This window comes from Macaca nemestrina, chromosome 8 (genome assembly GCF_043159975.1).
Source record: "Macaca nemestrina isolate mMacNem1 chromosome 8, mMacNem.hap1, whole genome shotgun sequence".
Classification (NCBI taxonomy): Eukaryota; Metazoa; Chordata; class Mammalia; order Primates; family Cercopithecidae; genus Macaca; species Macaca nemestrina.
In genome coordinates this window covers 87,389,311-87,412,531 of record NC_092132.1, presented here as the reverse complement: position 1 = coordinate 87,412,531, position 23,221 = coordinate 87,389,311, and the positions used below count along the sequence as shown (strand labels likewise).

General features: G+C 40.0%; 1 pseudogene; it reads left to right on the top strand.

Moving 5' to 3' along the window:
• The first annotated feature begins 18,430 nt into the window (after positions 1–18,430).
• Positions 18,431–20,445, top strand: LOC105482311 (large ribosomal subunit protein eL14-like; annotated as a pseudogene).
• Positions 20,446–23,221: the final 2,776 nt, after the last annotated feature.

Here is a 23,221-nt window from a genome sequence, read left to right as displayed (position 1 = left end):
GCTTGAGGCTAGGATGTCGAGACCACTTTGGCTAACATATCGAGACCCTTAAAAAAAAAAAAAAAAAATATATATATATATATATATACACACAAGATATATATATATATCTTGTATATATATATATACAATATATATATCTTGTATATATATATATACAATATATATCTTGTATATATATATACACAAGATATATATATATGCCCTGTATATATATATATACAAGATAAAAATGGTACATCTATATAAGGGGGCACTTATCATGAATCGAGCTTCCAGGACGGAACGCTGCTCTAGGTGAGTCAGTGTGTGAATGGTGAGTGAATGTGAAGGTCTAGGACAGTACTGTACACTACTGTAGATTATAAACACTGTACATTTAGGCTACACTAAATTTGTAAAAACAATTTTATTTCTTCAATAATAAATTAACTTTAGCTGACTACAACTTTTTTACATTATAAGTTTGTTGATTTTCTTTAACATTTTACTCTTGTAATAACACTTAGCTTAAAGCACAAACACATTGTACAGTTGTACAAAAATATTTTCTTTTTTAATATCCTTATTCTATTGGCTTTTTTTTGCTTAAGAAACTAAGTCACAAACACATACATTATTCCAGGCCAACACAGGGTCAGGATCATCAATATCACTGTCTTCCACCTCCATATCCTGTCCCACTGGAAGGTCTTCAGGGACAATAACGTGCATGGAACTGTCATCTCTGTGATAGCAATGCCTTCCTCTGGATATCTCCTGGAGGACCTGCCTGAGGCTGTTTCACAGTTAACTTTTTTCATACAAGTAAAAGGATCACGCTCTAAAATAATGATTAAAAGCATAGTATGGTAAATATATAAACCAGTAACAGATTTATTTATTATCATTATCAGCTATCATGTACTGTCCGTAACAGTGCACTGTACTTTTATATAGGTAGGTTTGTTTACACCAGCATCACCACAAACACATGAGTAGTGCATTGCACTAGATGTTACAATGGCTATGACCTCATTAGGTGATAGAAATTTTTCACCTCCATTATAATCTCATGGGACCACCTCCACATATGTGTTCCATCATTGACCAACAGGTCATTATGCAGCGCATCACTGTAGATAAATATAACATAGCTAAAATTAGTCTCTAAGAAAAATTGTAAATTAATAGGATGCATCTTTCAGATCTGTCTTGTGTTCCTCACTAAGATACAGAATCTAAGATTCTGTAAAATCATCATCAACTTGATTGCCTAGGAAATTGTGGCTATGAATATAGCACCAGTAGGTAACATTTGAAACATACCTGGGAGTCTCATTAGAAATAATCAGTAATAAGCGTTCCATCTCCATCTTTCACTTACAAGCAATGTCTTTTCAAGACTGCGTTAAGTACCTCTCAAGGTTTAAGGTTAAGACTTTTGTGTTAGTGTTTTGTTTTGTTTTGTTTTGTTTTGTTTTGGCAAGCCAGGAAAAACAAGCATGTCATTTTTTATCATGATTTTACATAACAATTTAACACTAATGAGATTCGCACTTGCCTGTCTGTCGGTTGCACACATCACTGTGCTCCCATCAGTTGTATTCACAATTCCTTCCCAAATGCATCACAAGGAAGAATGGCATACGATTTATGATTCCTAAACCTAGATTTGCACCATGAGGTCATTAGAATCTGAGAAGGAAGGAAACTAATTTTCTTGGGAGGTGGGGGGTTGCTCTTTTTTTAGGTGAGAGAATTAGTGGAGAGAATCAGTGGAGGGATTTATGCAAATGATACAGAGAGTGAACGGCCAGCTATAGAGTCATTTTGTAGCCGGGACCCGGTCCCACGCTCCTTCGAGCCGCAGAGGTGATGGAGGATGTAGCTGTGCCCTGACGGGAAGGCCGCGGACAGGCTGATGCTTGAGCATAACCTTCATTCCTCCTGGCAGGGCACATGTCAGACATCATTATCCATTCGGTTGAAATCAAAATGGGGTGTCCTGAAAGGGACCATTATTCACTGAGCTTTGCCCTAGCTAAGTACCACCAGCCTTAGATTGACTAGAAGGCTTTTATTAAAGCATAAATAAAAAGTGGACAGATGGCACTAAAGTTTCCCTGAGAGGTTAAAAAAGACCATATTCTTTAGAAGAGCTAGGACTTCCCTTGGAGCAAAGCAATAGGTTACTAGGCTCTAGAGAGAATAAATAAAATGGTCTGATGTTCATTTTTCATTCTCAGTAAAATACTGATGGAGTACCATTGTCAAAATCTATTTGTCAAACTGCATACAATGCCTTAAATTACAACCTTTTATGTTTCTGGACACAAAGAACATCACCTTTCAAAATATTCCAAAAGAATAGGCATTGGGAAAAAAGAATATCGAACTCTGGCTTATATGTTTGATAGTAAAACCATCAACCTTACATTTAAAGAAATTTTGTATATGTTATACTATCTAGCAAACGCCAATGAAACTTCTGACTATATTTACATGGATGTTGAATATTTCTGTTCTTTTTATAATTAAATGAGAAAGACCATTTTTGTCTACAGTTTTATAAACCATTATTAAGTATTTTGAACATTTTCTTTCTAGCATTCATAAGGATGCAGTTTGCCAGTTTAAATCCCACAGCTATAGGAGGATAACCCAAACATAGCCTGCATTGATTTACTAGATACTTAAAGAATATTCATTTGGGATTATAGTAGATAAAAATATTTTTTATTAGGTGACTATATTGTTTTACAGCAGGAGTGGGGAAACACAAGAGAAAACATTTGTCCCTATTTTCATGTACAATGTTCCTTTTGGAGCTAACCTTTAATTTAAAATGTTCTTAATTGCTTTACAGAGGACATAGAAAAGGCAGCCAGACATAACTTTCAGTAAGTAATTAAGGGTTCTGTTCTCTTTCAATTTCTTGTACTTTACCAATTACATTAGGACAAAGCACATGAAAACAGAAGAATATCCATTCACATTTAATAAAGCGTTTGAATTAGATGTGCAAGTTTTAATTGTATTCATTTTTAATTTTTTTATGTTAGTACAGTTTTAAATTTACAGAAAAATTGCAGAGGTATCACAGAGTTCCCTTATACCCCACCCAGTTATCTCTATTATCAACACAGTAGTATGGTACATTTTTGATACATTACTATCAACTAAAATTCAGGCTTTACTCAGACTTCCTTAGCTTTTGCCTAATGTACTCTTTTACTCCCAGGATCCCCTCCAGGACACCAAATTACATTTAGTTGCCATGTCTCTTTAGGCTTCTCTTGGCTGTGACAGTTTCTCAGACTTGTCTTGGTTTTGATGACCTTGAAGTTTTGAGGAGTACCAGTCAGGCATTTTGTAGACTGTTCTCAGTTGGGATTCATCTGATGTTTGTTTGTTTGTTTGTTTGTTTGTTTGTTTGTTTTATCAGACTGCGATTATGTATTTTGGAGAGGAAGATCACAGAGATTAAAGTGCCATTTTATATAGTACTATATCCTGGGTACATACCTATCAACATGGTTCATCATTGGTGATGTTGACTCTGAATACATGAATATGATAGATTTCTCAGGTTTCTCATTGTAGTTACCCTAGCTTTTTCCCTTTTCCATAGCAGCCCACATTTTAGGAATAGGGAGTCATGCTCTACCTTCTTGAGTGCAAGGTATATACGGTAATTATTTTGAATTCTTCTGTACAGGAGATTCATGTATTCCATTCATTTGTTTTATTTATATCAATATGGACTCATGGACTTTTATTTTCTACTTTGGGTTATAATCCAATATAACTTTACTTATTTTTTGTGGTTGTTGTTCAAAGTCTTCCATCTTTGACCAGTGGAAGCTCTTCCAATTGGCTTTGTGTCCTTTTGACATATTCCCATTATTGTGTGTGTGTAAAGAATGGTTTTTCTTTTATTTTATTTTAGCAATTTCTTACTTTATGGCACTACAAGATGCTGCAGAATCATCTTGCTTATTTCCTGCCCGAATCTTTGAGTCTGCCATTTCTCCAGAGTCCTTTCGCTCGTGAATGGTATTAGAAACAAAGATCTGAGCTCTAGGTGTGCTTCTTGCTTCTGGGGTGTCACTGCTTCTCAGCTGACAGGGCAAGGAAATATATTTGTGCATAGTAATCTGTGCATATACACATATCTGTAGGCATTTCTATATGTAACCATCTGTACCTATATTGAGCTAAATATGAGTTCATACTCATGTCCCCAACTCTTACCCATTATACCACAGATCATTGTAGCCTCCTCCACCTATATCTAGTAAGCTTCCACTCCAACAGTGAAAATGAAGTTGGTGCCCACCACCTGTCACCTGTTTACTTAACTGTCCAATTCCAGTAGACATGTGTGGTAGTATCAGAATTATTAATCTATTATCCAGTGGGAAACACCTATATCAACTAGATTATAAGTCTTACAAATTGTTTCTTCGACCTCGAGTCTTACAGACTCCACTTATTTCTAAAGTTACTTAGTTTAGTACCCTCTTCCTATAATCTCACACACACACACACACACACACACACACACACACACACCATTGGCTTTATCTTTAAAAGAGAAAGGAAGCAGGAAATAATCAGCTGGCAAACTTTGCCACTTTGGTGTTCCTACTTACAAATTAGAAAATGAAACAGGAATCAACAACTCACCATGTAGATTATAATTCTAATATTTTACGCTAAAAATTCCTTTTTAGAACAATAATTGGACAGGGTAGGCTCTGGAAGGGAGCAATTTTCTTATACTTCCAAGAAAAATTTAGAACACAACAGTTCAGGACATTGATTTTATTTAACTCCCCACCTGTCACTGCATCCAACAAGTCAGCTACACAAACAAAACCAGGTCATAAGACAAGAGATAAGACAAGGTTCTTATGGTGGAAATGTTCTGTAAGACGCTTACAGACTCCCTAGGATACAGAGCACATCTGTATAGTTTATCATTTGCGTTAAATATAGTTTTATGTTCAAATAGATACTTTCAAGGACAAGCTTTTGGTTATTAGTAGTAAATGGTAAAATAATAGTTTAATGCTCCTTTAAGTAATGGATTGTAAAGTAATAGTTTAAGCTACCAAACTTTAAGGAAATATTTTCTTTATAAATTCAACTCTGAAACTAATTAAAAATTTGGGCACTACTATTGATTGAAAAATGAAGGCCCTTATTAATGAAAAATAAAGACAGATAATGATGGGTTAATCCTGACCATCTCTCCAATTACTGAGCACCTGCCTCAGGCTCTGCAGGATTTCCTTTAAATAGTGCTTTCTCCAATTAATTTCCCTTTCTTCTTAGCTGTATGACACCTAATGACCTGAAAGTCTATTTTGAGCAACGATGAATAAATTAGTCATCTATGTAGCTGAATATATTTATCCTGATTATGAAGGAGTGAATATATTAAATATATTAATTTATGTAGTGTATGTATTGCCATAGCTCAAGATAGAACACTGAACAATAAAAACAACAACAAATCTAATTTCTAGAAGAGACCATGCTTTCATCACTGAAGGTTATATAATCAAGATACAATTTTGCGTTCAGCTCGGAATATTCTACTTGGAATATTAGTGAGCTTTTAAAGCCAACTTCTGGAATGCTAAAATTGCCTCTCAAAAAATTTCTTCTATCTTCTTTTCTTTTCTTCACATTTCATCTACTTCTCTTTTTATGTACAGAGGGACAAAAGAAAATGAACTACTTTTCTACATCCAACACCAAACAATTGGCTGCACATTTTCACTGAATTGATTGATTTCTGTTGAAATAACAGATTCATAGATGCAGTGGCATAACAACTGCTTGAAAGTGGTCAATTTAGCCCCCGTCTCCAGTTACTTCCCCAGATAGTAAATATGTCTATAAATGTGCCCATGCACTGAACTCTAGCTGATGGCAAGATGCTGCTTAGATTCCTGGGTTGAAGAGGACTGTGAAAATGACCATAAGAGGAGAAGGGTGGTGTAATTGACCAGCAATGCCTGTCACCTGTGAGAAAATGAGGAAAAGCGGCGAAAGTACTCTGCATTTATCCTTACTAGTTTACGATACTGACTATTTGTGATGGAATTAACCGATGTTTTAGAATCAAATTAATAAAATTATTACTTTATCTGACAATTATAATTTTTTGTTTTACACAAATTGCCATAGCAATTTTTCTTACTCTTGATAACCCAGGACCATAAAACACATCACTTAAAGTGACAGAAGGTATAATCTGTTTAATTTTTCCTGAATTCCGCATTACTGGATTATAGACTCCATGGGGGCCAGAATAACACCCTGTTCATTTCTTAAGTTCCTGCAATGCCATAACTCAGAATTTAAAATGATGACATGATTGCATAATACACAATCTGTTCCACTTATGTGGGCACATGGTTTCCCACCCCACTTTTTTTTTTTTTTTTTTTTTGAGACGGAGTCTTGCTCTGGCTCTGTTGCCCAGGCTGGAATGCAGTGGCACGATCTCAGCTCACTGCAACCTCTGCCTCCTGCGTTCAGGCAATTCTCTGCCTCAGCCTCCTGAGTAGCTGGGATTACAGGCTCCCGCCACCATGCCCAGCTAATTTTTTCGTATTTTAGTAGAGACGGAGTTTCACCATCTTGGCCAGGCTGGTCTTGACCTCCTGACCTTGTGATCCACCCGCCTCGGCCTCCCAAAGTGCTGGGATTACAGGCGTGAGCCACCGCGCCCGGCCACCCATCCCACTTTCAAGGAAATCCAAAGTCCTTACTATGACCTCCCAGTCCCTACATGACCTGGCTCCTGGCTACTTCTCTTAACCTTTTCCCACTTTCCCTCTACCTCTCTTCAACCCCGACCTCCATGCAGGGCATTTTAGAGCTAAGCTTATAGAGTTTAGCTAGGCTCTTAGAGCTAAGCTCATAGACCCAATTCTGCCCGAGTCTATGAATTCACTGGCTCTTTTGACTGCAACTCCCTGACCCTAGGAATTTGCAGGGTCCACTTTCTCACACCCTACATCCAGGTCTGTGTTCAATTGTCCAAATGTCATCTCCTCAAGGAGGAATATCCTATAACAGTGACCCATCCTCCTCCTTCTCCTGCTTTATTTTCCTCTAACACTTATCACTATTTCATATGTTATTACATTCTCATGTATATTTTATCTCTCTACCACTAGAATAGGGCAGGAAGTGTATCTTTTCTTGTTCACTGATAGAGTCCTACCATCTAGAACACTAGATGACACATGGTAGAAGCTCAATAAATTGATTAATTTATTAATAAAACACTATTAGAAATAGTTCTCCTAAAGCTCAAGCTCCAAATCAGAATCTCTGCTTAGATGCCAAAAGCCTTGGTCTTTGGGAAAGAGTTAAACTCACCATTAGAAATCATCTCAAAGTCTGGGCCCTCACACCCTGACTGCCCAAAGAGAAACTATGCCTCCAACATTCCAAAGCCCAGGACAAGGCCTCTATTGTGCTCAAGATGTCTCAAGGTGGGAATACACATTTTCTCCAGGATACTATCAAAACTCAGGGACAGAACAAGGTGATCAAAATGACCTGACAGCACATTTCCTCAAAATCTGGCTTAGTCAGTTTAAGACTACATTTATTTTTAGATGACCAAAAATGTAACCCATGCCTACTACGATTCCTTTTCACAATATTCTTACTGCAATGAAAATGAACTGAAAAAGCAGACCCAGTGCTCCCTAGTGAAGTCTGGTTCAAATTCCAAAGCAAATACTTGAGCAGACATAGCTCCCAGGGAAAAACCTGAATGTTCAGACATGAAGTATCTGAAACTGTTTAACAAAAAAGCAGTAACAAAAGCAACACTTTTTTTCTAAAGACGTGATAAGTGACCTCTCTAATTAAAAGTCTGAATGATTGGGTTCCTTCTGGGCACTCAGGTCTGGGGTCTTTTTTTTTTTTTAAGTTTTTTAAAATTTTATTTTATTTCATTTTATTTTATTTATTTATTTATTATTATTATTATTATACTTTAAGTTCTAGGGTACATGTGCATAACGTGCAGGGTTATTACATATGTATACTTGTGCCATGTTGGTGTGCTGCACCCATTAACTCGTCAGCACCCATCAACTCGTCATTTACATCAGGTATAACTCCCAATGCAATCCCTCCCCCCTCCACCCTCCCCATGATAGGCCCCGGTGTGTGATGTCCCCCTTCCCAAGTCCAAGTGATCTCATTGTTCAGTTCCCACCTATGAGTGAGAACATGCAGTGTTTGGTTTTCTGTTCTTGTGACAGTTTGCTAAGAATGATGGTTTCCAGCTGCATCCATGTCCCTACAAAGGACACAAACTCATCCTTTTTTATGGCTGCATAGTATTCCATGGTGTATATGTTCCACATTTTCTTAATCCAGTCTGTCAATGATGGACATTTGGGTTGATTCCAAGTCTTTGCTATTGTGAATAGTGCCACAGTGAACATACGTGTGCATGTGTCTTTATAGCAGCATGATTTATAATCCTTTGGGTATATACCCAGTAATGGGATGGCTGGGTCATATGGTACATCTAGTTCTAGATCCTTGAGGAATCGCCATACTGTTTTCCATAATGGTTGAACTAGTTTACAATCCCACCAACAGTGTAAAAGTGTTCCTATTTCTCCACATCCTCTCCAGCACCTGTTGTTTCCTGACTTTTTAATGATCGCCATTCTAACTGGTGTGAGATGGTATCTCATTGTGGTTTTGATTTGCATTTCTCTGATGGCCAGTGATGATGAGCATTTTTTCATGTGTCTGTTGGTTGTATGAATGTCTTCGTTTGAGAAATGTCTGTTCATATCCTTTGCCCACTTTTTGATGGGGTTGTTTGTTTTTTTCTTATAAATTTGTTTGAGTTCTTTGTAGGTTCTGGATATTAGTCCTTTGTCTGAGTAGATTGCAAAAATTTTCTCCCATTCTGTAGGTTGCCTGTTCACTCTGATGGTAGTTTCTTTTGCTGTGCAGAAGCTCTTTAGTTTAATTAGATCCCATTTGTCAATTTTGGCTTTTGCTGCCGTTGCTTTTGGTGTTTTAGACATGAAGTCTTTGCCCATGCCTATGTCCTGAATGGTACTACCTAGGTTTTCCTCTAGGGTTTTTATGGTATTAGATCTAACATTTAAGTCTCTAATCCATCTTGAATTAATTTTCGTATAAGGAGTAAGGAAAGAATCCAGTTTCAGCTTTCTACTTATGGCTAGCCAATTTTCCCAGCACCATTTATTAAATAGGGAATCCTTTCTCCATTTCTTGTTTCTCTCAGGTTTGTCAAAGATCAGATGGCTGTAGATGTGTGGTATTATTTCTGAAGACTCCGTTCTGTTCCATTGGTCTATATCTCTGTTTTGGTACCAGTACCATGCTGTTTTGGGTACTGTAGCCTTGTAGTATAGTTTGAAGTCAGGTAGCGTGATGCCTCCAGCTTTGTTCTTTTGACTTAGGATTGTCTTGGAGATGTGGGCTCTTTTTTGGTTCCATATGAACTTTCAAGCAGATTTTTCCAATTCTGTGAAGAAACTCATTGGTAGCTTGATGGGGATGGCATTGAATCTATAAATAACCTTGGGCAGTATGGCCATTTTCACGATATTGATTCTTCCTATCCATGAGCATGGTATGTTCTTCCATTTGTTTGTGTCCTCTTTTATTTCACTGAGCAGTGGTTTGTAGTTCTCCTTGAAGAGGTCCTTTACATCCCTTGTAAGTTGGATTCCTAGGTATTTTATTCTCTTTGAAGCAATTGTGAATGGAAGTTCATTCATGATTTGGCTCTCTGTTTGTCTGTTCCTGGTGTATAAGAATGCTTGTGATTTTTGCACATTAATTTTGTATCCTGAGACTTTGCTGAAGTTGCTTATCAGCTTAAGGAGATTTTGGGCTGAGACAATGGGGTTTTCTAAATATACAATCATGTCATCTGCAAAGAGGGACAATTTGACTGCTTCTTTTCCTAACTGAATACCCTTGATTTCTTTCTCTTTCCTGAGTGCCCTAGCCAGAACTTCCAACACTATGTTGAATAGGAGTGGTGAGAGAGCGCATCCCTGTCTCGTGCCAGTTTTCAAAGGGAATTTTTCCAGTTTTTGCCCATTCAGTATGATATCGGCTGTGGGGTTGTCATAAATAGCTCTTATTATTTTGAGGTACGTTCCATCAATACCGAATTTATTGAGAGATTTTAGCATGAAGGGCTGTTGAATTTTGTCAAAAGCCTTTTCTGCATCTATTGAGATAATCATGTGGTTCTTGTCTTTGGTTCTGTTTATATGCTGGATTATGTTTATTGATTTGCGAATGTTGAACCAGCCTTGCATCCCAGGAATGAAGCCCACTTGATCATGGTGGATAAGCTTTTTGATGTGCTGATGAATCCGGTTTGCCAGTATTTTATTGAGAATTTTTGCATCGATGTCCATCAGGGATATTGGTCTAAAATTCTCTTTTTTTGTTGTGTCTCTGCCAGGCTTTGGTATCAGGATGATGTTGGCCTCATAAAATGAGTTAGGGAGGATTCCCTCTTTTTCTATTGATTGGAATACTTTCAGAAGGAATGGTACCAGCTCCTCCTTGTACCTCTGGTAGAATTCAGCTGTGAATCCATCTGGTCCTGAACTTTTTTGGTTGGTAGGCTATTAATTATTGCCTCAATTTCAGAGCCTGCTATTGGTCTATTCAGGGATTCAACTTCTTCCTGGTTTAGTCTTGGAAGAGTGTAAGTGTCCAGGAAATTATCCATTTCTTCTAGATTTTCTAGTTTGTTTGCATAGAGGTGTTTATAGTATTCTCTGATGGTAGTTTGTATTTCTGTGGGGTCGGTGGTGATATCCCCTTTATCATTTTTTATTGCGTCTATTTGATTCTTCTCTCTTTTCTTCTTTATTAGTCTTGCTAGCGGTCTGTCAATTTTGTTGATCCTTTCAAAAAACCAACTCCTGGATTCATTGATTTTTTGGAGGGTTTTTTGTGTCTCTATCTCCTTCAGTTTTGCTCTGATCTTAGTTATTTCTTGCCTTCTGCTAGCTTTCGAATGTGTTTGCTCTTGCCTCTCTAGTTCTTTTAATTGTGATGTTACAGTGTCAATTTTAGATCTTTCCTGCTTTCTCTTGTGGGCATTTAGTGCTATAAATTTCCCTCTACACACTGCTTTAACTGTGTCCCAGAGATTCTGGTATGTTGTATCTTTGTTCTCATTGGTTTCAAAGAACATCTTTATTTCTGCCTTCATTTCGTTATGTACCCAGTTGTCATTCAGGAGCAGGTTGTTCAGTTTCCATGTAGTTGAGCGGTTTTGATTGACTTTCTTAGTCCTGAGTTCTAGTTTGATTGCACTGTGGTCTGAGAGACAGTTTGTTATAATTTCTGTTCTTGTACATTTGCTGAGGAGTGCTTTACTTCCAATTATGAGGTCAATTTTGGAATAAGTGCGATGTGGTGCTGAGAAGAATGTATATCCTGTTGATTTTGGGTGGAGAGTTCTATAGATGTCTATTAGGCCTGCTTGTTGCAGAGATGAGTTCAATTCCTGGATATCCTTGTTAACTTTCTGTCTCGTTGATCTGTCTAATGTTGACAGTGGAGTGTTGAAGTCTCCCACTACTATTGTATGGGAGTCTAAGTCTCTTTGTAAGTCTCTAAGGACTTGCTTGATGAATCTGGGTGCTTTATATTGGGTGCATATATATTTAGGATAGTTCGCTCTTCCTGTTGAATTGATCCCTTTACCATTATGTAATGGCCTTCTTTGTCTCTTTTGATCTTTGATGGTTTAAAGTCTGTTTTATCAGAGACTAGTATTGCAACCCCTGCTTTTTTTTGTTCTCCATTTGCTTGGTAAATCTTCCTCTATCCCTTTATTTTGAGCCTATGTATGTCTCTGCATGTGAGATGGGTCTCCTGAATACAGCAGACTGATGGGTCTTGACTCTTTATCCAGTTTGCCAGTCTGTGTCTTTTAATTGGACCATTTAGTCCATTTACATTTAAGGTTAATATTGTTATGTGTGAACTTGATCCTGCCATTATGATATTAACTGGTTATTTTGCTGGTTAGTTGATGCAGTTTCTTCCTAGCCTCGATGGTCTTTACATTTTGGCATGTTTTTGCAATGGCTGGTACCGGTTGTTCCTTTCCATGTTTAGTGCTTCCTTCAGGGTCTCTTGTAAGGCAGGCCTAGTGGTGACAAAATCTCTAAGCATTTGCTTATCTGTAAAGGATTTTATTTCTCCTTCACTTATGAAACTTAGTTTGGCTGGATATGAAATTCTGGGTTTAAAATTCTTTTCTTTAAGAATGTTGAATATTGGCCCCCACTCTCTTCTGGCTTGGAGAGTTTCTGCCGAGAGATCTGCTGTTAGTCTGATGGGCTTCCCTTTGTGGGTAACCCGACCTTTCTCTCTGGCTGCCCTTAAGATTTTTTCCTTCATTTCAACTTTGGTGAATCTGGCAATTATGTGTCTTGGAGTTGCTCTTCTCGAGGAGTATGTCTGTGGCGTTCTCTGTATTTCCTGGATTTGAATGTTGGCCTGCCCTACTAGGTTGGGGAAGTTCTCCTGGATGATATCCTGAAGAGTGTTTTCCAACTTGGTTTCATTTTCCCCCTCACTTTCAGGCACCCCAATCAGACGTAGATTTGGTCTTTTTACATAATCCCATACTTCTTGCAGGCTTTGTTCATTTCTTTTTCTTCTTTTTTCTTTTGGTTTCTCTTCTCGCTTCATTTCATTCATTTGATCCTCAATCGCTGATACTCTTTCTTCCAGTTGATCGAGTCGGTTACTGAAGCTTGTGCATTTGTCACGTATTTCTCGTGTCATGGTTTTCATCTCTTTCATTTCATTTATGTCCTTCTCTGCATTAATTACTCTAGCTATCAATTCTTCCACTTTTGTTTCAAGATTTTTAGTTTCTTTGCACTGGGTACATAATTCCTCCTTTAGCTCTGAGAAGTTTGATGGACTGAAGCCTTCTTCTCTCATCTCGTCAAAGTCATTCTCCGTCCAGCTTTGATCCGTTGCTGGCGACGAGCTGCGCTCCTTTGCCGGGGGAGATGCACTCTTATTTTTTGAATTTCCAGCTTTTTCGCCCTGCTTTTTCCCCATCTTTGTGGTTTTATTTTCCTCTGGTCTTTGATGATGGTGATGTACTGATGGGGTTTTGGTGTAGGTTTCCTTCCTGTTTGATAGTTTTCCTTCTAACAGTCAGGACCCTCAGCTGTAGGTCTGTTGGAGATTGCTTGAGGTCCACTCCAGGCCCTGTTTGCCTGGGTGTCAGCAGCAGAGGCTGCAGAAGATAGAATATTGCTGAACAGCGAGTGTACCTGTCTGATTCTTGCTTTGGAGGCTTCCTCTCAGGGGTGTACTCCACCCTGTGAGGTGTGGGGTGTCAGACTGCCCCTAGTGGGGGATGTCTCCCAGTTAGGCTACTCAGGGGTCAGGGACCCACTTGAGCAGGCAGTCTGTCCCTTCTCAGATCTCAACCTCCATGTTGGGAGATCCACTGCTCTCTTCAAAGCTGTCAGACAGAGTCGTTTGCGTCTGCAGAGGTTTCTGCTGCTTTTGTTGTTGTTTAGCTGTGCCCTGTCCCCAGAGGTGGAGTCTACAGAGACAGGTAGGTTTCCTTGAGCTGCCGTGAGCTCCACCCAGTTCGAGCTTCCCAGCGGCTTTGTTTACCTACTTAAGCCTCAGCAATGGTGGGCGCCCCTCCCCCAGCCTCGCGACTGCCTTGCGGTTAGATCGCAGACTGCTGTGCTAGCAATGAGGGAAGCTCCGTGGGCGTGGGACCCTATCGGCCAGGTGTGGGATATAATCTCCTGGTGTGCCCGTTTGCTTTAAGTGCAGTATTGGGGTGGGAGTTACCCGATTTTCCAGGTGTTGTGTGTCTCAGTTCCCCTGGCTAGGAAAAGGGATTCCCTTCCCCCTTGCACTTCCCAGGTGAGGCGATGCCTCGCCCTGCTTCAGCTCTCGCTGGTTGGGTTGCAGCAGCTGACCAGCACCGATTGTCTGGCACTCCCTAGTGAGATGAACCCAGTACCTCAGTTGAAAATGCAGAAATCACCAGTCTTCTGTGTCGCTCTCGCTGGGAGTTGGAGACTGGAGCTGTTCCTATTTGGCCATCTTGCTCCACCCCTTCTAGGGTCTGGGGTCTTTAACAATTATGAGGCACCATGCTGTGCTCTAAGGATGCAGTGAGCAAGAGAGACACGGCTCCAGCCTTCACTCTACTGAGTCTGCGGGGGAAACTTACACAGTTTGCACCAGAAGTTCTGAAAGTGTGGTCTTGGAATTAGCAGCATCAGCATCATTTGGGAACTTGTTAGAAATGCAAATTCTTAGGTTCCACCTCAGGATTATTGAATCCCAAACTCTGGGGGCAAGCCCACTGTTTTCTTTAAACAAACCTGCCAGGTAATTATGTTGCATTCAAATTTGATAATCACTGGTTTAGAAAAATGACCTGAGACTTCCTAGGAAGATTTTGCAGGTGGTCTAATGTCAGGCTAGTAGAGTATTCTAGGATGTTATGTAGGATGAGACTGTCCTAGTTTGAGAACTAAAGTCCTGAACCCCAGGAAACTGCACAGCATCAAGCTAATTGGGACAGCTGTTCACACTGTCAGGGGCATTTTCTTCTAAGTGAGTTCCCTCACACTCTTAGTAGTTAAGTAGGTGATGATTGGCTGTCTCAAGACATGCCACATTCTTCTGCCTATTGCACTGCATAGTTTAATTGATGAGGCTCTCTCCACCTTCTCCTCATCCTGAACCTTTCTCCATCCAGCTAAGGTGAGAAGTCCTCACCTGCACAAACTTTTGTCTTGTTTGCCCAGGGCCCTAATTAACTATCTTCCTGGTTTCTCTCCTGCTATCTGGTTACCTGGATGCCCTTACTTGCTGCCTCCTGAGTTATGGACAAGTCCTTAGAGATTCTATTAAAAGTTCCTGTGGTTGAGGCTACATGACTTTTGGGAACTTGGACATTTTACAGTTATGGACACCTTCCTTCTTCAAAACATTAAGAATTAAATTTTATGATTGCATTGGTAAAAAGATAATATTCCAGACTGGATTATATTCTTTCTCTTCTTCCAATTAAAAACAAATTAAAACATATCTACAGGCTCCTAAAGTATATTGGTTGTCTGCCCCTACACCTGTGTGCCTGATGGATACGCTTGCCCTGCTTGTGGCTACAGACTGTCTCATTGTGATGTAGATCCACATTCATCCCCTGGCCTCTGTTCTGAACCAATTTGGTCTGGTGTTTATTTTCATCCTGTTGACTTATTTTTACACTGACCCATCTCTTTAGACTGAAAATTTCACTGACTTGTCTCCTTCAATTTAGCTTTCAGCTTTACTCCCAGCTGCTATCTTTAGAATTTCGTTGAGCTCCTTCTTGTGAGCTCACACGCCATCCCAGCCCACCCTACCTTCATCCCGGCTCCCTGACACTAAGTACCGTGTCCTTGGTCCCTGATCATCTAGGACTTGGGACAGCTGCCTGCTTGGCCAATCCTCTGCTCAGCCATCAGTCATCAGATGATGACTCAGGTACAACTGCTCACATGATCTAGGTTGAGTGTTTTCCATTTAAACCTTTTTTGCAGCAAAATCCTGCTTTCACATACACACACGCACACACACAGACACACATACACACACAATATGGAATCCTAAATATATAAAACATGTTAAAAAGTTGTGGCTGGGTATGGTGGCTCACATCTGTAATCCCAACACTTTGGGACGCCAAGGCGAGTGGGTTACTTGAGCTCAGGAGTTTGAGACCAGCCTGGCAACATAGTCAAACCCCATCTCTACAAAAAAAATTAGCCAGGTGTGGTTGCACATACCTGTGGTCCCAGCTACTTGGGAGACTGAGGTTGGGGGATCAATTGTGCCTGGGAGACAGAGGTTGCAGTGAGCTGAGATCTTGCCACTGAACTCCAGCCTGGGCAATAGAGTGAGACCCAGTTTCAATTAATAAATTAAATAAATAAAGTATACTGACCCAACAAAATTGGAAGAGTCTAGAACTTTTATGTTTCTTCTCCTTGGTACCATGCAGGTCCCTCTCTAAGACCTCTGGGCTCTCCAGAGCCCACCGGCCTCTCCCAGCTGCTTTGTACTGAGCCTAAGCATCTGCATGTTCTGTTGTGGGAACAGCAACTTGGGTAGTTGACACTCTGTTTTATTCTTAAGGCTTGAATCAGAGCAGCGGATGAGAAGCATATTGTTGTGTTTTACAGGGAGACTGTGGACAACAGTTTACTGAGTCAAACATCTCAGGAGCAGAACGTTGAATGCCACCCTCTCCTCAAGATGGCATAGTAGAGAATGTGTGCATGTAATTGTTTTCACTAAACACTATGTATGTTCTAAATTTATTTGCACTTGAAATAGGAATGCTTTACTTTTAATAAGGTCTCAGGACACAATTGATACAACACACTTATATTAAGTTTAAAATCATGAAAATATTATCATACTATCTGCTACTTTTTAAGCTGAAAATAAATCATTAATGATCCATTTCCATCTTCTGAGAGTACATCAAACAGGGAGTTTGCAAAGTCAGAATGTGTATGTTTAATTGAGAGCTCAAGACACCATTGTGCTGGTGAATATCCTACAGTAGAAAACGTACAGGTCTAAATGAACTAAAATTATAATGTTTCCAGAAGTTAAAACCTGTGTAAATAAGATCAGACAAGCAGAGCCTGCAGGATGAAGAGAATGTAAGGAAAGTAACATCTTTTCTTACTTTACAAGTTTCTAATTGATGTAGCTTCACATGCCTATCTTCCAGGCCTTCCAGATAATTTTAAAATAACACTTAGTTTTAACCTCCAATTTTCAGATGGAAATAATAAAGAAAGAGAAATTAAGTGCTAAGTTTAAAGATCTCTAACCTCCAAATATTCCCAGCACTCATCTCCCACTCACGACAGAGAAATAAACAAACCTTTGAATTTTATATTGCATATGCTTTGTCCTTTATTAATAAAGGAAATGGTTTTCAAATCTTCTGCGTGGACAATCAACTAACAAGGAAGCCCCTTAAAATCTACATATGCCCAGCTCATCAGATTCTGTCACCTCCACTACACTCCTTGGCTATACGTGGTGCTTATGCTCAAGAGATTTCCTGTGCTAATATTGCCAGCTGAGGGTGAGCTGGAGTGTTCTGCAAGCACATTGGTACTCTCTCACCCTGTAGGCAGAGTCCAACGTAGAAACAAGTCGTGCAGTTAACCTTAGTGTGTTAAGGCAGTAATTTGGAGCTTGAATATACTTCCCCATGGAAATAGCCTTGCACATGGTACGTTCTAAGGCAAGGCCACAAAGCCTAGCTAGCTCACGATGAGCCAGAAGTAACATACCAAAGCATAGTTTCACTGAAAATTAACCCAGTTTTCAGCTTTGTGTATGTAGAAGAATGCACTCAACTCCCAGTGGGGTCCTCAGTAATGTATGTTTCCTGAGGAAGTGACAGTGGGGAACCAAGATTCCATATGGGATGCAAAACAAAAATTTCAGGCAATATGACTTACAAATCTATTTTCCACTTCATAAAAAAAGGCAGCTAAGTCACTTGTACTCTAAATGGCTTAATTAGAAAACCAAGGGCAGTTATTGTTGATGGAAAGACAGATCAATATTGAGGCTCACCTGCCACACTTTTGTATTTGGGGTTCTTTGTAGAGCAAGTGAGTGCATGTTGTAGACAGGTGGAGGTCAGTCATTCAAGAAGCAGTTTCCATGAGTAGGCTCCAGAGGTCCTCATCAAGGCAAAAGTAGTATGTGATGAGGGGCTCTGAATAACCCACCGTCTGTACAGCGCCTTTGCCTCAGCTTGCTTCCACCTCTGACATAAGACACCTGCCTTAGAGGACCTCAGGGCTGACCTACCCATCAACAAGCCTGCAATGGCAGCTTCCACACTGAAAATAAAAGGGTAAGATTTTAATGCCCTCTTCTCTCTTACAACACCAGAAGACTTCAAAGAGGAGGAGAAACAAAATCGTGAATGTAACGTTGATGAAATAAGTAAATATCTGTCACAAAGACACAAGTGCATATGGAGATGGTTGCCAAGTACAGTAAAACTTGAGCACCAAGTCAGATGCTGAATGAAGAGGTGCCCAGCACATCCGAAGCCAACCTGGCAAAGCACCAGCATCTCTAAAGTAGGTGGCACCTGAGAAATAAACACAGGATCCCTGCTATGCAACTGCAATTGTGGGGGGTTCCTGCTGTACAATCTCCTATAAGGTCCTTCGGCACCCACTGTGAGGGAGGCAGGGCTGAAGAAGGAATAGGCAAACCCTGCATTGCTACAGCCACTCCATGGGGTGGCCCTACACCTGCTACTCTGGGTCATACCAGGAGAAGGAAAATGAAGGCCATATGCATCCTAGGCTTCTCTGCATGCCGATCTAGGAAGAGCCTCATTAAAGATAACAAAATAGCGGGCTGGCCTCAGACTTCTGCACAGAAGGTAAGAGTGTTGGAAGACAGTGGCCTTCTGCTTGATAAGGGAAGAAGGCAGGACCTAGAACATGCATCTGTAGTTAAAGACAGCAGGGATAAATCCAAACTAGAGAATGTTCTATAAAATAACTGATCACTGCCCTTCCAAAGTGTCAAGGTCATGAGAAACTGCCGCAGACTGGGGAAGACTATGGAGAAATGAGGAGTAAACACAATAAGAAATCCTTGATAGGATCTTGATGCAGAAAACAAAGGGATATTAATTTAAAAACTGGTGAAATTCAAATGAAGTCTACAGTGAACAGTATTGTACCAAAGCTAATTTTCTGGTTTGAGTAATTGCGCTCAAGTTATGTGAAATGTTTACATTAAGGAAATCTAATGTTACAAAGTTGTAAGAACAACTTTTTTGCAAGTCTAAAATGAGTTCAAAATAAAAATTTCTAAAATAATTAAGCAGCAGATTTGGGGAAAACTGGTCACGAATGTAGATGTTTTTGATGAGAACAGGGCTTTGGCTGATGGACCGTGCACTCAGAGGAGGAGACAGGCCACACCTTTCAAGCAGAGGCAGCTCACTGATGTCCTCCTCAAGTTTCCACACCCTGCCCACCAGAGGTACGTCCGACGGCCTGGCAGAAGCTACACATCGATACAGAATGTGTAGTCACACGATGGGCCAAGGAGATGGAAGCCAGAGAAAAGAAAAGCAAAATGACAAGAGTTCAATTATTTTAAAGTTCTGAAGGCAAAGAACATGAGGAACAGAACCATCAAGCATGAGGTTAAGAAGCTTCAAGACTGGTCACAGTGGCTCAGGCCTGTCATTCCAGCACTTTGTGAGGCTGAGGCAGGTGGATCACAAGGTCAGGAGTTCGAGACCAGCCTGGCCGTCATGGAGAAACCCTGTGTCTACCAAAATTACAAAAATTAGCCGGGCGTAGCGGTGGGTGCCTGTAGTCCCAACTACTCAGGAAGCTGAGGCAGAGAAGTGCTTGAATCTGCGAGGTGGAGGTTGCAGTGAGCTGAGATTATACCATTGCACTCCAGCCTGGGCAACAGAGCACAACTCCATCTCAGAAAAAAAAAAAAAAAAAAAAAAAAAAAGCTTCGAAAGGCATCTCTCCTGAAAGCTTCTCCAAAAAGCCAAGATGACAGACCTCGATCATTTTAAAGTTATGAAGGCAAAGAAAAGGAGGAACAGAATCATCAAGAGTAAAGTCAAGAAGCTTCAAAAGGCAGCTCTCCTGAAAGCTTCTCCTAAAAAAAACACCTGCTGCTAAGGGGTACAGCTGCTGCTGCAGCTGCTGCTGAAGTTCCAGTGAAAAAGATGACCGCTGCGGGTAAGAAGGCTCCAGTCCAGAAGGTTCCTCCCAAGAAAGCCACAGGCCAGAAGGCAGCACCTGCTCCAAATCTCAGAGGAGTCAAAAAGCTCCAGCTCCTAAAATAGAAGAAACACCTGCCAAGTAGAGTGAGAAGATGATTATATCCACAGAGACACCTGCTCCAAAAGCTCAGAAGGGTCAAAAAGTTCCAGCTCTCGCCAGGTGCATTGGCTCACACCTGTCACCCCAGCACTTTGGGAGGCCGAGATGACTGGATCACGAGGTCAGGAGTTCAAGACCAGCCTGGCCAACATGATGAAACCCCATCTCTACTAAAAATACAAAATTAGCCAGGTGTGGTGGCAGGTGCCTGTAATCCCAGCTACTCGGGAGGCTGAGGCAGGAGAATCACTTGAACCCGGGAGGCAGAGGTTGCAGTGAGCCGAGATCATGCCATTACACTACAGCCTGGACGACAGAGTGAGACTCCATCTCAAAAAAACAAAACAATAACAAAAAAGGGTCCAGCCCTACAACAGAAGAAACACCTGCCACAGAGGCTCCTGCTCCAAAGATATTGGACAAGAAAGCATAAGAGGCAATTATAAAAAGTAATAAAGGTTCTTTTTGACATGCTGGCAAATCTAAAAAATAATAATAATAAAAATAATAAAATATTAGGAAAACATGACAGTTTTATGACCTGCTTTTTCTTCTTTTAGAACTATATTAAAAATATGTTTGTGTGTTAAAAAAGAAAACCAGAGAATGTGCTTCAAAAATAAGAAACATTCCTTATGACCCTGGCAGGTGTGAGTGAAGCTACTGGCACTCAACCGCTACGCAAGGGCTGAATTGTGAGGTGGGAGAGACTCCTGTTTTGTCTTTATACAAAGGATTGACTGGGTGCAGTGGCTCACGCCTGTGATCCCAGCACTTTGGGAGGCAGAGGTGGGCGGATTGCCTGAGGTCAGGAGTTCGAGACCAGCCTGGCCAACATGGTGAAACCCTGTCTCTACTAAAAATACAAAAATTAGCAGTGTGTGGTGGTGGGCACCTGTGGTCCCAGCTACTCGGGAGGCTGAGGCGGGAGAATCACTTGAGCCCACGAGGCGGAGGTTGTAGTGAGCCGAGATCGCATCATTGCACTCCAGGCTAGGTGACAGAGCGACATTCCAGCTCAGAAAAAAAAAAAAAAAAAAAGGATCAGGGCATTTTTCCCTCCTTAAGCTCAGGTAGGGCTCAGTAAGTTACCCTATCTGTATGTGCACACATCTGTCTACTTATAAAATGTTGCCATTGCGTTCATCAAACCGTTATTGGATTTCTCTTGATTTTTATTTTTAGACAACAGGGTCTTTCTTTGTCCCCCAGGCTGGAGTGCAGAGACTCAATCACAGTTCACTGCAGCCTTGACCTCCTGGGCTCCGGCCCTCCTCCCGCCTCAACCTCCCGGGTAGCTCAGATTACAAGCTCATGCCGTCATGCCCACCTAATTTTTCAAAGTTTTTGTGGAGATGGGGTCTTGCTATGTTGGCCGGGCTGGTCTCGAAATCCCGGGGTCATGCGATCCTTGTGCCTTGCCTTGGCTTCCCAAAGTGCTGGGATTGCAGGCATGAACCACCGCGACCTGCCACTTCTACCTGTCTTTACCTGCACCTGTTTCTTAAGATATTGTGTTTATTGCAGATTTGTGACAATCTTCTTGACTTTTCAAAATCATTGCAATAAATTCTTACTTGTCTCACTGAAAAAAAAAAAAAGAATTAAGCAGCAGATACATATATGCAGGAAATCAAATAATATGGTTCCCATGAGCTCTTCTAGAATAAATATTAGAAGAACTTAAGCCAATAAATAGTTCAGGAGAAATTGTGACAGAAGAATAGTAAGTTCTTTAGCACTGGATCCCTTAAGTATAGGATTGGGGTTAAACAAGCACATGGTTATAAAGCAGAAGGCAAATATTGTTTAAAATTACAAACTGTGCAGACCTATGAATATAGTTATAACTATTAAAAGATGGGAGTGATGGTCAGCTATGAGAAGCAATAAAAATATGATGATATAATAATGTTTAAAGAAGGGCTTCAAAAGGTATTTCTTGAAACTGGTAAATCAGTTAACAGAAGTATCCATAGTTTAAAAAAGAAAGCACTTGGAAAACTAATGATAACGATAGCATAAAAATTGTTGGTGGGAAAAAGAGGCAAAGTGGCAAAAAGTGAAAATATGCCAATTTCATTCTTGCTTACAGTGGGTAATAAATAGATGCTGCCCAATACATAGAGTATTAAGTATATTACAAAAGCTAGTTATGATATTACCACTAAATGCCTTAAACAAGACTTTCCAAATTACAATAATGAACATAACTAAAATAAGGAGAAATTTTAAAAAACATAAACAGAAATTATAATAATATAAATGCAGCATTGTTTTATAATAGCAAAAGAGTGAGAAAGTCGATCCATGGGGGAATAGTTAAATCAATTGTGATAAAGAAGAACACAATGCAGTCATTTTTAAAAATAAGACCAGTCTCTACAGTGAAGTGGAATGATATCTAAGATTTATTAAGAAGAAAAAGAGAGGTCAGAACAGTTTGTGTAGCAAATTAAGAAAAGTAAAAAAGGTTGGGTACGGTGGCTCATGCCTGTAATCCCAAAACTTTAGGAGGCCGAACTGGGTGAATCATCTGAGATCAGGAGTTTGAGACCAGCCTGGCAAACATAGTGAAACCCTGTCTCTACTAAAAGATACAAAAATTAGCTGGGCGTGGTGGCACATACCTATAGTCCCAGCTACTCAGGAGGCCGAGGCAGTAGAATTGCTTGAACCTGGGAGGCGGAGGTTGCAGTGAGTCAAGATCGTGCCACTGCACTCCAGCCTGGATAACAGAGTGAGACTCCATCTGAAATAAATAAATAAATAAATAAATAAATAAATAAATAAATAAATAATAACAACATTTAAAAACCCTGTGTAGACGTGTGCATGTGTGTTTCTGTGCTTGTACCTTGAAAGGATACACAAGAAACTAATAGCAGGGCTTTTATCTGCGGGAAGGAGTGAGTAAGAGGACATGGGTAGAATAAGGGCTTTCTCTTCACTCTAGATAACTTTTTGTGTCTTATTCTTGTATTATGTAAACTTATTACCTATTCAATTATGTAAGTTATTATATAAACGTATTATCTATTAAAACAATAGCTATGTAATGGTTGGTAAATAGATGGATACATAGACGGTAGATAAATGATAGCTAGAGATAGGCAGACAGATAGATAATAGAACTAGTCACCAGAAAAAGTGCTTACAATAAAGCTCAAGAAAATACTAATTCCCAGAATTAATTTATTACCTACAAA